This window comes from Rattus norvegicus, chromosome 20, assembly GCF_021556685.1.
Source record: "Rattus norvegicus strain SHRSP/BbbUtx chromosome 20, alternate assembly SHRSP_T2T, whole genome shotgun sequence".
Lineage (NCBI taxonomy): Eukaryota > Metazoa > Chordata > Mammalia > Rodentia > Muridae > Rattus > Rattus norvegicus.
In genome coordinates this window covers 57,432,850-57,448,986 of record NC_141553.1, presented here as the reverse complement: position 1 = coordinate 57,448,986, position 16,137 = coordinate 57,432,850, and the positions used below count along the sequence as shown (strand labels likewise).

The following is a 16,137-nucleotide window of genomic DNA, read 5'->3' as shown; positions in this document are numbered from 1 at the left end:
ATTCCATCAGAGTTGGCTCCTTGGAAAAAATACTGACTAAAGATAAGAGATTTCAGTGAAGCAATGATGGCATTTGGATTCTTAATGCATCAAAACATTCCAACTGCTTTTCTAAGACATGTTCGAAGTAACGTTGGGGAGAAAAGGTAGAGAAAAATCTCAGAAAGCTAAGGAATGAATAATATATGTCATTCACAGAAAATCATTTTCACTTGGGAACATTTTAAATCATTCCAAAGAAAGATCTGTGGCTTTCACATTAAATTATTGCTTACTAATTCAGAAGATAAAAGGGAAATGGAATGGAAATATGACTTTGCAATGAGTGAAAATGACCACAGACTGTAGTGCTACATTCTTTGGTGCCTGGGATTCACTTATCTGCCCACATTTGTTTAATGAAACATAACAAGCCACAAGCACACTGTCTCTCACCAGAACTGTATGCCAGAGTCTAAGAAAAGCATGGATTCACAGCAGGGGGAGAACAGCCCTCTTTTTCCCAACAGATTTTGCAAAAACAATGAACTCTGCTTGCGATCATTAGTTTTTTTCCATCATACTATTTCTAGAATTCAAAAATCACAAATCCCTCTCCAGCTTAGTTCTTTTATGCAACAAAACCATCACCCAGACCTGCTAAGATGTATTATCTGCAGGAGCCTAACATCTGCAGAATGCCAAACAGGTTCTCTATCTTTTGTGGGAAGGTTAAAGAAGAAAAGATTTGGTGTGAGGAAATAGGCCCAGAATTTGTGATTATTTTAATTGCAACTAGGTATGATTTAAATTACGTATAGAATGAAATGAGAGTCTTAGAGAATAAAAGCTGACTGGGGAAAAAACATCAACATTTTGAAAGAATAAAACTGACCATTTTCACAGTGGTAGACATTTTAAAACTATATGTAGTTGGAAAAAGACATTATAACGACAATGTGAGATTAGCATTGTGCTAAAATGAACTACCTATAAAACAATTTGAATATATCCTTTGATTTAAGAAATTGGTTATGCAGCTTTCTGCAGAATTGAAGAATTCACAGTCTCCAATAAGTCATAGCTTTTAATCAGACAAGCATATTTTTCTGGTAGATATTCCTTCAGAGACTGTAAATTAACCACAGACACAAGAAAATGGCCAGAGCTGGCAGGGATGGGAGAGAGCTGGATGGCATTAAGAAATTAAATGAAGAAAATATGGTGAACCTTTATCAACAAATATTTAACCCTGGAATTATTTTTATTAGAATTTTAAAGGGGAAAATGTGCATGGCAGTAATACTTGTGTATCTGTGCCTTACCTCTTGTACTATTTATGCCACATCTGGTTGACCTGTAAGAATTAACATAATGCTACTTTCCCTGTACCTTTTTAAGAACTAATGAAAATCGTTTTGCTTTTAAATTCAAATACTAATTTTTGCACTCCCATTAAGAAACAATGATTCATGTCTAAAGGAAATTCAGGGACAAAGAGTGGAACAGTGAAGGAAAGGCCATCCAGAGACTGCCCCACCTACAGATCCTTCCCATCTGCAGACACCAAACCCAGACACTATTGCTGATGCCAAGAAGCGCTTGCTGACAGGAGCCTGGTGTAGCTGTCTCCTGAGAAGTTCTTCCAGAGCTTGACAAATACAGAGGCGGATGTTCACAGCCAGCCATTGGACTGAGCACAGGGACCGCAATGGAAGAGTCAGGGGAAGGACTGAAGGAGCTGAAGGGGTTTGCAACTCCATAGGAAGAACAACAATATCAACAAACCGGACACCCCAGATCTCCCAGGCACTAAACCACCAACCAGAGTACACATGGAGGGACCCATGGCTCCAACTGCATATGTAGCAGAGGATGGCCTTATCTGGCATCAACACAAGGGGAGGCATTTCGTCCTGTGGAGGCTCGAGGACCCAGCGTAGGGGAGGGTGGTGAGGTGGGAGTGGGTGCGTGGGTCGGGGGAGCATCCTCTTAGAGGCAGGTGCAGGGTCGGGGAAAGAATGGGATAGAGGATTCGCTGTGGGGAAACCGGGAACAGGGACATTTGGAATGTAAGTAAGTAAAATAACCAATAAAGGGGGGGGGGAGGACTAATTAATTTTATTTGTTAGACTCCAACACAAAACAAGTGTTTTGATATGGGAAAAGACAAAGAGTTCTCTGGAATGACTTAGTGTTGGATTGCTATGAAAAGAAAAGTACAACTACAGCAACTCTTGTAAAGAAAGTACTTGCTTAGCGCTGGCCTCCAGCTTCAGAGGTTTAGTCCATTATCTAATAATAAAGAGCATGCAGGCTGACCTGGCACAGGAGAAGTTGAGAGTCTACATCTGGGTCTGCAGTCAGTAGAAAGAGAGGAGAGAGAGTAAGCCTGGCTTGGGCCCTGGAAGCCTCAAAGCCCACCCCCGAGAGAAATGCTTCCTTCAACAAGGCCACACCTACTCCAACAAGGCTAATCCATTCCAAGTAGTTCAACTCCCTGATGGCTATTCATTGAAAATATGAGCCTATAGGGGCCATTCTTATTCAAGCCACCACAATGGACAAAAGTCATTAATATCAAAAATTAAAGAATAAAGTTTATAGATACTGATTTTACTACCCCTTCCAAAGTAGTGTTAAGAAAGTGAAAAGGTCAGGAGCTGGTAACTCAACTATTACAGGCCTGGGGCTGAGAAGATCCTCAGCCGATACAAGCCTGGGGGAGGGGTGGGGCGATAGTATGGAGAAGTGGGGAATGTTTCAGGGTTACATGGCGGTGGTGGGGGTTGTGAGCAGTTGTAAGTCAGGGAAGGTGTGTCTCAGTAGTTAGGAGCCACTCCCTGGAGAGGGTGTGGGTTGGGGGGATGATGAAATGGTGTCTCAGCTATTATAAGGCCTGGGTTGGGGATGGCAGCATGGAGTTAGTGGTGTCTTAGCAGTTATAAGTCGGGGGCTTGTGTGTTTCCGTAGTTATAAGAGGTCTGGGGGTCAGAGATGGGATGTAGGGGGTGGGGCGGAGGGATGTGTCTCAGTAGTTCAGAGCAGCTCTATTCTTCTACAGGACCTGTAGAGAGCGGCCCGGCGAAACAAAGATGGCGCCGACATCCAGCCTTGTCTGGATATAAACGACTTACTGTGCATGTGCAGGCTTGTCCCCTTCCAGGGCACCTATCACCTCTGCTTGTGTTCAGCTGCACTTTTGTGCACATACATATATATTTGCACCTACACATAACTAAAACTATTGAAGTCAACTCTATTTTTATTCACTTTATATCCCCCTCCCAAAATGATCTCCACCCCCTTCTCCTCTAGGAGGATGGTCCATCCCCTGGGTATCTCTGAACCCTGGCACATGAAGTCTCTATGAGGCTAGGGGCATCCTCTCACACTGAGGCCAGACAAGGCAGCCCAGGTAGAAGAACTTACACCTCGGACAGGCAACAGCTTTTGGGATAGACCCCTCTCTAGTTGTTCGGGACCCACACAAAGACCAAGTTGCACATCTGTTACATATGTGCAGGGATGACTACGACCAGCCTGTGTATGTTCTTTGGTTGGTGGTTCAGTTTCTGAAAGACCCAAGGGTTTAGATTGGTTGACTCTGTTAGTATTCCTGTGGAGTGCCTATCCCCTTCTGGGCCAGCAATCCTTCCTCCTACTCCTACATTAATCCTCCCTCCTACATTAGAGTCCACAAGCCCGAGCCACTATTCAGCTATGGGTGTCTGCCTCAATCTGAGTCAATCTGGGTTGAGCCTGTCAGAGGGCAGCCATGCTAGGTTCCTGTCTAGAAGCATAACGAAGTATCATTAACAGTGTCAGGGACTGGTTCTTGCCCATGGGATAGATCTCAGGTTGGGCGGGTTATTGGTTATTGGCTATTCATTGGTCTCTGTTCCATTCCCCTGCATTTCTTATAGAGAGGATAAATTTTGGGTTGAAAGAATTGTGGGTGGCTTGGAGTCCCTGTAGCTCCACTACAGTTCTACAGGAGGTGGCCACTTCAGGTTCCATATCTCCAATGCTGTGAGTCAAAGCTAGTGTCATCCCCATTGATTTTTAGACCCTCCTTATTCCAGGTCTCTGCCAAGTCTGGATATGCCCACCACTTCCCCACACCAGTCAGTTGCAGATTTCCATTTATTCTCATGGCCATTTGACCATTTCTCGTGTTTCTCCCCATACCTGATCCCAACCCTCTCATTCCCCTCCCTATCTGCTCTTCCACCCAATTTCCTCCCTCCATCTGCTTTTTATGACTGTTTTACTCACTCTACTAAGTAAGATTCAAGTATCCTACATTTGTGCTTTCCTTCTTGTTTAGCTTCTCTGGGTCTGTGGAGTGGAGAGTGGGTATCCTGAGCCTAATACCCACTTATGTAACGAACATGTCCTTTTGGGTTACCATACTCAGGATGATATTCTCAAGTTTTGCCTGCAAAATTCATGTGCCTTTGTTTTTAATAGCTGCATAGTATTCCATTGTGTAGATGTACCACATTTTCTTTATCCATTCTTCAGTTGAGGGATATCTCAGTAGTTTTCAGTTTCTGGCTATTATGAATAAAGAAAGCTGCTATAAACATGGTTAGCACTGAGAGAAGACGTTTTTGGTATATGTCCAGGAGTGGTATTGCTTGGTTTTGAGGCAGATCTATTTCTAGTTTTCTGAGAAGCCGCCAAATTGATTTCCAAGTGGTTGTATACTATCAGTGCATACCAGTTTAAGAAACAATTAGGATATGTAAAAACCTTAAAACTGTGAGATACAGATCTACTCTAAGCATAGTGAAGTGATGAGAAACAGCCTGATAAATTCTAGAAAAATATGGTGTGTCTTACAATGTTAACCATGTAGTCACCATGTGACCCAGATGTTTTACACTTTTATCCGATATGAAAATGTGTTCACACAGATTCTTCTTAAATATTCAGAACACTATTTTTAAGATCAAAAGATGTCAAGCAGCCCAGTTATAGATGTGATAAGCAATTTGTGAGACACACACACACATATGTGTGTGTGTGCGTATGTACATATATGTGCAAATTTGTGAGTGTACATATATCCAATTCTGTGTATATGTGTGTGTATGTGTATGCAGTAGGATAATATTAAGTCAAAGGAATAGTCAATGTAAAGCATTCATGAATCATATTAACACAATGCTATTATGCTGACCTGACTGAAAGACTGACTGACATAAAAGACTTAAACTGTCTGACTACATTTACAAGAAATTCCAGAAAAGAAGTAACTTACTATGGTGTACTTTATAAAAGTTTAGCTTGTTTACATGCCTGACAATGCATATAATGTATCCTTGATACTGGAGTCAACATTATTAGATGCTGGATCAAATGGTCATGGAAATTTTAAGGTTTTAGTACCCAAATCCATTTCTCCCTCAGAGTGTCAGCCAGAGCTTTCCTCTACTCTGCAAATTAAAGATACAACTTTCTCCATCTTGGACTCAACATGAGAAAGTAAGTATACTCTTTGAAAAAGTTACCTTCTCTCTGTGTCTCTTTCTTGTTTGCATGCATACACACATGCACATGTGTACACAAATGCACACACACACACACACTCGAATGAGACTCAAGGAAATTAATGATAGGTGATAAATAACAGAGATAACATTTAAAAGAAGATATTCTGATAACAACAGTTCTTTTTAGAACTAGGGCTTTAGTTAAGGTTGGAGAAATAACTTTGCTGATGTTATTAAGTACTATTGACTCCCGCTAGACCTATTTATAAGTGCCTAACATCAGGTGTTTAAAGGAAGCTGTAGAAATAATTTATTACATAGGAGGTTATTCATTCTTCATAAAGCAGGGTATCTGTACCCATTTTCCAGAGGAAAAATTGAAAAGTCAAGGTATTTAGGTGATTGATTTAAGATGATAATTAAACCCGAAAGCCAAAGTGTCTGACTTAGTTCTCTTCAAAGTGTCTAGAGCCTCGTTTGCAGAGGGAAAAAAATATTGTAGATGCTACAATAATATACACGGTAGAATTATCTCTGGAATAAGTTAACTATATAACTAACTAAAATGACTTACAATCTCAAAAATGTAAAACAATTTATAGTGTCCAACCCTCATATACTGTGTTGGAATAGAACACAAAATAATGTGAATAAGAAGGAAATTATTCTTAATCATTCAACTCCAAAACATCACATAATTATTATAGTGAAAAGGAAACTATCTTTACTCGGTTAATACTACCAGAATATTATATCAGCATTCATCAAATGTTGCTAAAACATGTAAGATGATACACGTTCTACAAAAGAGTGTCTTCCAGAGATGAGGTCACTCAGCAGCAATTGACTTTTCTTCATGTCAGACTGACCTGGCCTTAGCTATAATTTCTAATGAAGGAGTCAAAATCATGCCCAGTCATTTAAATACATGGCAGACCTGTATTCAGTACAGGAAATCAATGCCACCCTATGAGCACTAGGAGAAATGCCTCAGAGAAATTCACTGTATCCTTGCTCAGTACTCCACAAATATGATTTATTTATTATAGGAAGCAAAAATCAAATCAAATCAAAACAAAACAACAACGACAACAACAACAACAACAACAAGAGCAGCTCCAGAAGTTTTGTGTAGAAGAAAGACATTACAAAGAAGGATCTGGATCCATTTCATTATAATCTGCATGAGTTTCATAATTTATGAAGTGTCAATTTTCCATGCTGGAGGATAAAAATGTGGGACCAAGACCTGAGCAAACAATAAAGGAGCAGAGTGAGCACAAGATACCAACTCCTTTTATTCAGATTAGAGGTCCCTGCCCACTAGGGTTTGTGACTCTCACTGTGACAGTAAATAAGCCCATGGCCTTGGAAGATGCTGACTGAAGCTGCAAAACCATAAGTAATAAAGACCAAACTCAGTGGATGCCATTACAGCATCAGGGTCCATGCCTATTCCTGCCCTGACCTGAGGGCTATCATACTATAGGATAGAGAGGAAAGTTTCCCAAATTGACTGAAATATTTTGCCATAGATCAAGGCATTACCATAGAAACTTTAAAAATATGGTCTTCAAAGTAGTGACAGGCCAGCTTTCATTCACGTCTGGGCTTGTGGAAATTAGGAGAATTTTATTCCTTTACACTTATTAGTGTCACGGAAAACTAAGCCAATCCCAATCTCAATTTTCTTATTTTAAAAGCACAGTTTGCACAATACCACATTATGCTGGAGCTCAATGCCAGCATGAACACTGTCTTCAGCTCTAAGGCAGAGCTATCTACCCACATAATAGGATCCATCTTCAGAGAGGAAAGTGAACATTTCCATCTTGATATGAAGAGCTCATGGCAAATCTTCCTCCAGCCTTCAGCCTCCACCCATTAGCCTCTGTTCCTCTCTCACCTTCACTTAATCTCAAGTTCTTGACCTCTGACCCTATCCTCAATCTCAGTTTTGGCACTGAGTACTCATGGCCTTCCAGGTTATGACATTGAATATTTGTCCTATACAGTTTGGCTTGACTTAGTCACTATTCTCATAGCCTTTTGGTATAACATCACCTATTGCAAGTTGCCCTACTAATATTTGTCCTCCTAGATTTGATAGTTCCTCAAAATGTCTTGTCTAGTTGTCCCTAGAGTCATGGACTAGAAAGATTAGAAAGAAAAAGTAAAAGATTTTGTAGAGTTTTAACATAGTTATTATTTCTCTGGTGAACTTCCGATATCTAAAAGCAGCACACACTGTCACCTCCAATCCTCTGACTTTTACCCTCAACTGCTCCTATAACTCTACCTAATTACAATCAAATGTCTATAGATAGAAAAGGCTCCTGTAGTTATTTTAGACTCTGACATTTTATGAGCATTTTGATAACTTTTGGTAGAAGTTACATGGAATTAAATCTTCACCCCTCCAATTACGATTTGTGCTTTCTTTATCTCCTAGGCAGAGCTGACACCATGTCACAAACAGAATTGCTCAGTTTGGAAAGGGCACATATCGAGCTCAGGAGATGGCATACAGTGGGTACAATACCAATATTAATTTTCCCTATTCCACCTTTCTTTATTCCTCTCTTTTTAAAAATAATAGTAAGGATAAAACCACAGTGTGCTAGACAATTGTCCTATCACTGAGACATCCAAGCCCTCAACTTTTCTTACTGTTCTTTCTTCTCTACTTTCTTTCTTTTTTTTTTAAAGAAAACTTCTCAAAATGTAGCCTTAGCTGGCCTGGAACTCCCTGTGTAGACCAGGCTGGCCTTCAACTCACAGAAATCCATCTGTCTCTGCCTTACAAATTAAATGTAAGTGGTATCATACCCAAGGCAATAACTTTTAATAGTTTTCTCAGACTTTGGAATATCCAATTTTGAAGACAGAATAGCTGGAAGAATTCTTCAGCACTCATAGGGAAGCCACATCTCAGAGTTTCATTACATCCCTTTTACCAACTTAATTTTCTCCCTTGAGGGATTTTCTGGGGTGTTACAGAATACCAATGATACTTACCAACCCTTATGAACCCATTAGCAGCTCCAGCTTTGAGATTATTACTTGAAAAGTAAGTAATCACTTAAAAAAAAACTTCCCTGCTTACATCTTACATCGACACTATTGCCTAACTATTCAGCTTCCTTTCTGAGGTGAGTGTAGTAAGCTTTTGGATTCCTTCCACACAGAAAATGGAAGAGGAGGATGTTTTAGCACTCTTCCAGAGTCACATTAACTATGAACACAAAAACGCCTGCATGTCATCCACTATATTTATGGGATCAAAATTGTAGGTAGAGACAGGTAAGGGCTGACCTGTGAGTACATAAAAAATTAAGGAGCAGCCACTAGGCCCTAAAGAATTGAAGTAGGGTCTTCCTTCAAATTTTTCAAGTTATGGTCATGAGGGCAACCTCCATCCTCATGTCTTGGGGCAGCAGTGTTTGTCCTTGCAAACACAGAGAATTGCCTTGAGGTAATTATTATCATTTGTAATACATTCCAGGACTGCTTGCCTGATTAGGAAGAGCAGAGATGGTGAAAATTGGAAATTGTTAAATGAAAAGTTAGCATCACTTCCACACCTCTACTTGCTAAAGAGAAAAATAGAAATTAATTCTTGCTAATCCTGTTGAAATATATGATGAACTAAAGTTTTCTTTCTGTCTGACTTAAATTACTACATTTTACTATTTACTTAATTACTTTAATTTACGAAGTTTTTAAAGACAACATTTTACTGCGTAGGATAAGCTGGCATCAAATTCTTAATCCTCCTGCCACAAAAGAATTATGGGGACCACAAGTGTGTACCACCAGGCCCACTTGATATTTTTTAAAAGAATCTCCAACTTTTGGGAGTATTAACAATCAGAATTAACACTAAGCACAAAGCAAAGTATGTAAAAGAAATTATCAATGTGAAATGCTTTAAATAAATTATAAATTATAACAAAAAATGTGTGGGCTATTGGAGCATTCCCATCCCTTAGCTGTGTCTTGAAAGGTTGAAATAACCTAAATTACAAAGTGATAGTGGTCCCTATTGAGCGTAGATAATTTACAATGTTTATACAAGCAGAGACATTAGTTGACTACAATTCACGAGGAAGGAGGGTTTTGAACAAAGTCCAGATGGTGTTGCAGTAGTAAAATGTGCATGTCCTGCAGCTATCTGATAAACAGCACAATCATTGAAGTCAAGCTCAGTGTACCTGGCAGGAATCAAGTTCAACAGGAGCCCGACCAAAACCAATTGGAAAACACTCACTCAGTAGTTTAACACTGGAAATGTCACTGCTTATTTCATCACTTATTTTTTAATATGTAAATTATATATTTATCACAATAAAGAAAATCAAATGTGAAAATTCCATACTGGCATTATTCTAGCACACATAATTATAAGCACACATTACTCACCACAACTGCAATCAAAGTCTGTTTTCAATTTGCATTTTTATGTAATAAAATACTAAGTAAGCATCCAGTACTATCATTTCTGCTTTGTTTCATAATACTCTAATTTATATAATATGGAATTCAAATTTCCTTATAACTTTCCAGGTAAGGTAATGCCCTGAGTTTTTGTTATTGTCACTATTATTATGAATAAAAGTACAAAGCAGCCAACTCCCATTCCTTTAAAATATTTTTCTTAGACACCATAATCTCTTTCAAAGTCACAACAAAATTCAAGTATATACTATGTTTGAGGAATCATTTTTATTTTATGTTTAGTGTTTGTATCTCTGCTAGTCTCTCCACCCTAACATTTCTGTTTCGTAGACTGTCTCCAAATTCTATTGAGCTCAGATGACTGCTCACAGTAAGTTCCATTTTACTTGGCTACAATCAATTACAGGAATATAGATGATTTACAATCCAAATCATTTGAGCTCATACATTTCACATAAAGTAAAACAGAGTTGACAACCTCACTTGAAAATGTTAAAAGGGTAGTCCATGTTTTCATGCAGTAGTAAGTGATTTCTTAGTTAAGTATGAATGAATTTGAATATGTAATTACACCAAAATCTATTGCAGGTCTGGATTTGTGGAATGCACAGCATGAGATCATCATCGCTGAAATTAACTGTTCCATTAATTAGCTAAGTCTCAAAACTTTTTCTTTTTGATTCAGTTGGTACTTCATCTTGCTAAATCTTTTCTGGAAATAAGATTGGTTTTCTGAAGAAAAATAAAATGTTTTATTTTAACTGTTAGAAGAAATATCTTTCTAGTTTCTGAATTGTCTAAAAGCTTACTCTGTCTCTTATTTTCATATTCGATTTTACTCCTTCCCAGAGTTTGTTCTTTGGGAGGGAGGGTAGAAAGGGAAGGTATACTTTGTTTCATAGAGGAGAACAGGTGTATGTAAGGCGGGAAGACACCCTTTGGATGGGGTCAGTACGAGAAACGTGGGCAAAGAAATTTGGGGCTGCTTCTTAAAATTCAAGTGAGTATCACGCAGGTCATGACAATCTCCTCACAACTTAATGCTTGAGTTATTATAAAGGCACAGTTCTGAACTGTCACAGGAAAAAATGGCTTTAAAATGGTAAGAACTGACTTCCTAAGAATTTGAAGAACATACGAAGACTTACTTCCAATGGGATGCCTGGGAAGGACAGGGGCTAGACGTCTTGGAGCAAGAATCAACAAGAAACTCAAATCTTTTATAACATACTCGTATATCAAAATTAATAACAGGATTAAAATTCACTAGAAGAAAAGTACTATTTACACATACAAAGGTAGATATGAATAGCAATTTACCAATATTGCTGTTATTAAGTTAGTCATCATACCCTTACTTTATATTGATGTCTTATTGGGAATAAACAAAATAAAACCTTATCCCATTTTGTTTTCAGACTCCATTTAATCATATGGGGAAACTAAAATAAAGGTCATAGGCTAGGGACTTCCCAATAGTCGAACAGCTTCTATTATAAGGAAATAGTTGTCTAAGTCCAGACATCTCAAGGACAACTTCTCCATCTTATTGGCAACAAAGTTCAGATTCCCGGGCCCAGAAATCTACTCTTGGCCTGACTGGTGAAAACTCCCTTGTTCAACCACTTATGTCAAAATATAATTGGACAATGCTACAGCCTATCCTGTTCCCCCTTGCTTTGTGGGTGCCCTCCTTAAATTTGCTATGCAATTTTCCTTCAGGGTGGCAGTTCAGCTCCTGAGTCTGCTCTGAGGCCCAAACTGATCACTAGCAGCTTGATTACAATACATTTTTGTCGTCTTCACTGACCTAGTGTTTGAGTTATGTAGGACTTAATGTGGGCTCCACAGCAGTCTAACAAGGAACATAAGATTGTATAAAGTCAGATTCTGGAAGAAAATTTGTCCGACAGGCCAATTACTGAGAAAAAAAATAACATCTCATTAAATGCATACTTCTGGCAAATTCAGTATGAAAATAAACAATTGTCTTCACCCGGGAGAAAGCAAACACACATTATGTGAGGTACTATAGAGACACAGGCTTCAGGAAAGTCTGACAGGTATGGTGTCTGAAGAAGGAGGTCTAGACACACACATCACTGAGATGCTTAACCTCACACTCGGTGAAATGTGTGATTCTTGCCTATTTTTATTTTGTTACTCTTCATTTTATGTCCAACATTTCAGTGGGAAATTAACACTGAAAATGCTGCTCAATCATTTTCAAGTACTCGATTCCAATGTTTCCCAAGAATTATATTCAAACTACTTTCAGGAGCTACCTCACTCCTTGTTACCCCCTTCTTTAAAAATTGTATTCCCTGGCTTTCTCTTGTTATATGTTTGTTTGTAATGCCGAGGACTCAAACCCAGGGCCTTATGAATGCTGGGCAAACACTCTATCGCAGAACTACCTCCCCTGCACCACATACATCTAGCAGTCTTGTTTTAAAGTTATTTGTTATGGAAATGACAGGCTATAATTTATAAATCTATCTTCCAAAGGGTAGCATACCTAAACTGCTCTTAAATGCCCACATTGGTCTGTCTAATAAATTTAATGATACTCAAGGTAAATTAAAGATTTATAGGTATCTGTTAATTACTAAGCAGTTGTGTATAAAGAATAGAAAGTATGCTGTTTCCACAGGAAATAATGAATACTGATGTTTGTGACCTAATACTTTCTCAAGCCTAAGCACATTCTGAAGAAGAGCTCTTTTTTTTCCATCTTTATTAACTTGAGTATTTCTTATTTACATTTCGATTGTTATTCCTCTTTCCGGTTTCCAGGCCAACATCCCCTAACCCCTCTTCCTCCCCTTCTATATGGGTGTTCCCCTCCCCATCCTCCCACCATTGCCGCCCTCCCCCCAACAATCCCATTCACTGGGGGTCCAGTCTTGGCAGGACCAAGGACTTCCCCTTCCACTGGTGCTCTTACTAGGCTATTCATTGCTACCTATGAGGTCAGAGTCCAGGGTCAGTCCATGTATAGTCTTTGGGTAGTGGCTTAGTCCCTGGAAGCTCTGGTTGGTTGGCATTGTTGTTCATAAGGGGTCTCAAGCCCTGAAGAAGAGCTCTTTGGAGTTCCTAGCAGCATGGAATAACACATCCTTGAATTTGGTTATACCAGGCATTTAGGACCTAGAAACTAGGAATACACACTGCTATCCAAGCATTTTCAGACATAAAATGCCAACAGCCTTCATTAACCAGTGAGAAACCTTTATAGAGAATCTGGAGAATTTAAACTTGATACTGCAGACCTTGAGCATTCACTCATTAACCAATTATTGAGTATCAGTAAGGGCTTCTTGTCCTGCCAAGACCAGAGGTAAACAAAGCTAGTACCTATCTTCAAAACTTCATCTTCTAAGGGGCAAATGATGAGAAAGCCCATGATCCTATTAGAGAGAAATGATTATCATGGTGGAATCCAGAAGGAAGCCTCCATTGCCAGGTTCACTGGAACCTTTAATTCAGGTGACATTATTAGGAAATTATTTTCAAGGCAAAATGACATTAACACCTCAAATATGTAGTTATCAGATATTAGTTTCTTCACTAAGGAAAAGTCCTGTGTACACACTAGGAGTACACTAGATGGACACACATCCACATTTTTCTGGTCCTCAAAGAAGCACAGTCAGTAAGTCAGACACTGATTAGATGGGGAAAAAAGCAAAAGATTTTAAAATGTGATTAAAGAAGATACATTGGCCATAAAGAAGGTACATTAGTCAGTATTCTGTAACTAAAACAAAATACCAGATAAAAGGGTATTTTATCTTAAGAAAGTGGTTTACTTGACTCAGAGTTTTGATCCCTAAAAGTTTAAGCAACATAGTGTTGATGTCAGTGCTAGATCAAACCACTTTGAACTGGATCATGAGATGGCATGTGGCTCACTATGGAAGCACGAGTGAGAGGCCATAGAACAGAGATGGATGAGACAAGAGTCAATTCAATCACGATCTCTGTCTGTTGTGGGAATATGTCACAGGTGAGGCTGGTCCAAGATAGAATGAGGCCTGTCATTGGACGAGAAGAAAGGATGGGCGGGAGAAAAAGTTTGAAGGGAGAGGAGGAGACAGGAACGGAAAAGAGGAGACTGAGAGAGAGTAGCCAGTAGACAACATGGAAGGGGACGTTCAGATTCCGCTCTGTGTATTTCCAGGTTGTTATTAATGTTCTTAAGGGATGGATGGTACTGGGTTTTGTATGTTTGGGTGGGCAATTATATCTTATCAAATGGGTCAAATGTGTTGTGTGTTCTTTCATGTGTAGATTTAAGTGTAATGGAGTGTGGGGTGGCTGGTCTGGGCCGCCACAGAGTTGGGATGTGTGTTACTGGCATGGAAACCTGCCTTGGGAACTACATAGGTAGAGAGATTGCTGACGGCTCAGAGAGAGGCTTTCGGCAGTGTGATATGGGATGGAGCAAAGTGGGTGAGAGGCTTTGCTGACTGAGAATTAAGATACCCAGCAGATATTTTGGGGCACTTCGGTGCCGGACCTAGAGTGGGTAAAAGATAGCATTTTATTTTTTATATTTTTACAACAGTCTGTCTGTCTCTGTCTGTCTGTCTGTCTGTCTGTCTGTCTGTCTGTCTGTCTCTGTCTGTCTGTCTGTCTGTCTCTCTCTCTCTCTCTCTCTCTCTCTCTCTCTCTCTCTGTGTGTGTGTGTGTGTGTGTGTGTGTGTGTGTGTAGAGAGGAGAGTTTAGGAGTTTATGGTAGATATTGGAACTGCCTCTAAATGCAAATAAATGACATTTGTGCAATTAAGTGATGAAATTAGAGCTAGAAACCAAAATTCACATACACACTGAATGTTAGTCATTGAGACTGAAAAGCTTAATAACATCCCAAATAACTTTTTATTTCCAGAGACTAAGACTTATGATGATATTTAACAGTTAAAATACTGAAAAAATGTACAAGCTTCTAAAACACTTAGGAAATCACTTAATTTTTGGAACTGGGAATTGAATAAAATTCTTTGGTGTCCAGAGTAACAGTAGTTCTTTCACTGTGCTTATTAGAAAACATCATTAAACAAGAGTCAATGGAGGAGACAATGGTGAAATCAGGAAGACTCTGAAAAGAAATTGAAGTAAATAACAATAAGGCCAGTTTATCAACTCATGAAAGCCTGGGTTACCCATAATTAATACTCTAAGCAGCAAGTCTTTAATTTTAGTTCATGGTATAAAACTGATAAAATTCACAATCAATAAAACTCACAGTTTTTCAGTTGTTCCAAGTTTCACCTCGTAAGTATGAGTGTCTCAAATAAAATAAAATGTGTGAGTAGTTAATTGAGTAGTTTTAGAAGGCGGAGCATCAAATAGAGACTTAGTATCTATGATGTCTAGAAAGAGACAAAAGACTGGTCATTGCCTCAGTGAGTGTCTAATTCTGTATTATCAGAATTAATGTTCTAAATTTTAATTTTATACGTTATTCTATTTTCATTACTAAGATATTATTATCACTCATCAAAAATAGCAACAGACATTTCCTTTTCCTATTTTGATGAAGTCCTAAACCCAGAGTACATGGAAATTTTTCTCTAAATAAAACCTTCTAACTCAGATTGAAAGAAGTGGATGACCCTCATTTTATTTCATGTTAACAGTGCTGGGTAGTGGGATTTATGGCTAAGGAAATTGACTCATTCTTTCAGGCAGTACCTCACCATCACTGGGATAAAGCTAACATCGGACATGCTGTCAGGGATACCTGACTTCTGTTTATTTCACAGGTAATTAATAGAAATCGCTTATATTCTGCTAAAAGGGTCATTCTAAGAAGAAATAGAAAACACCAGACAAAGAAAATATGAGTTGATCTTGTCAGCCGCAAGGATTTCTCGGCAGGAGATCTCACTGTGGCCTTCATTATCACAACAACCAATAGGTGTTGCTATAGAAACCATACTGTTAACAAGCTAATGGAACAAGGCAGAGGCAAATAAATGATGAAACTGGGAGAGAGGGAGGGATGAGGGAGGGAAGGGGGAGGCTGGAAGGTTTGGTTCTTGTAAATGAGGCTCTGGTTTTTAAATCTTACCTTGTCTCTTTTGTTTTTTTGTTTTGTTCTGCTTTTTCTTTTTTTTTTCCTTGTTTGCTTTTTGTTTGTTTTTTAAATTAGTACTACAGGAATAACAGATAAATAGTAATAAGAAAAAAT

General features: G+C 38.8%; 1 long non-coding RNA gene across 3 annotated transcripts; it reads left to right on the top strand.

The window, feature by feature from the left end:
* Nucleotides 1-5,395: 5,395 nt before the first annotated feature.
* LOC147998756 (uncharacterized) lies at nucleotides 5,396-15,698 on the top strand. 3 transcript variants are annotated; one of them, XR_015646040.1, is made up of 4 exons: nucleotides 5,396-5,472; nucleotides 7,933-8,009; nucleotides 10,269-10,308; nucleotides 10,527-10,712. It is a non-coding gene; the product is annotated as an uncharacterized LOC147998756 (long non-coding RNA). The 3 variants fall into 3 exon arrangements; XR_015646041.1 differs by lacking the exon at nucleotides 10,269-10,308; XR_015646042.1 differs by lacking the exons at nucleotides 5,396-5,472; nucleotides 10,527-10,712 and adding an exon at nucleotides 15,632-15,698 and having other exon boundaries at nucleotides 7,949-8,009.
* The last annotated feature ends 439 nt before the right edge of the window (nucleotides 15,699-16,137 follow it).